Here is a 1,288-nt window from a genome sequence, read left to right as displayed (position 1 = left end):
TTGATAGTTTTCTCTCTCCACTGGGCTATTCATTTTAGCCACAGTTTTCAATTGGTACGATTTGCTTCCAAATCTTACAGATGCATTTTAAAAAATTTTTCCATCGCTCGGACAGAAGAGTCGATTGCTCAGTGAGTACGAGTATACATACAAAGTGCATACGGGTAACCAACCCCGTAGGGCTTGCCACATATGGGCCATTCGGTCAAAGACACCGACCCGTGGCCACGCTGTGTGGAGAAAAGTCCGTAACGTAAACGGCACGAAACAGTCAGGACCGAAGCCCCGAAGGAGCTCTGAGACAGCTTCTCGACCGAGATCGTAGAATTGGCCCAAAACCCGCTCTGCTCCGTCCGCCTCGCACGGACCGTGTATCTCTTATAGATACCGAACGGCCGGCAAGGACGCCGGCGCCGCCGGCCGAATAGCACGCGCGCTTATGAGTGTAAACCGCCGCGGCAACAGACCGCCCGGCCGTGCTGTTGTAACATAGCGCGTGAACGAACGAAAAAAATTTTTATAGTAAACATTAAAATAAATTACACTACCGTAAACTAGACAAAAAATTACACATTTTTTCCCAATATGAAAATTTTCACAAACTTTTTAAAGTCCCATCGCATCGAGTAAACTTTTTTAATAACGCGTCCGCACGATTCTAAATGCTTAATCCATATGTGAAATCGTTCACTGATCACGAATATCGTATTTAAAAAAATTACAAAAATTTATTTTTCAAAATAATCAAAAAAAACCGAAAAATCACAAGAGTAAAGTACCATTATTTTAAACAACATGTCGTTCTAAATGCTTAATCCCTATGTAAAAAAGTTATTTAAGCAAGAATATGTAATTGAAAAAAATTAGAAAAATTTATTTTAGCCGTAAATCGAAAATAATGGGGACACCGGAGCTGTTCGAAGCGCCGAGACGCGCCGCGTACGGCCGAATATTTTCTAAGTCCCAACGTACCGATCAAGAGTAAAGTACCATTTTCCTACATTAGATTTCGTTCTAAATGCTTAATCCCTATGTAAAAACGTTAGTTAAGCAAGAATATCGTATTTTTAAAAAAATCTAATGATACGATTTTCCAGAAAATTGAAAAAACCGAAAAATGTCAAGAGTAAAGTGCCATTTTCTGACATTAGATTTCGTTCTAAATGCTTAATCCCTATGTAGAAACGTTAGTTAAGCAAGAATATCGTATTTTTAAAAAAATCTAATGATAGGATTTTTCAGAAAATTGAAAAAACCGTAAAATGTCAAGAGTAAAGTGCCCTTATTT

This window comes from Megalopta genalis, unplaced genomic scaffold (assembly GCF_051020955.1).
Source record: "Megalopta genalis isolate 19385.01 unplaced genomic scaffold, iyMegGena1_principal scaffold0155, whole genome shotgun sequence".
Classification (NCBI taxonomy): Eukaryota; Metazoa; Arthropoda; class Insecta; order Hymenoptera; family Halictidae; genus Megalopta; species Megalopta genalis.
This window is presented reverse-complemented; position numbering follows the sequence as displayed.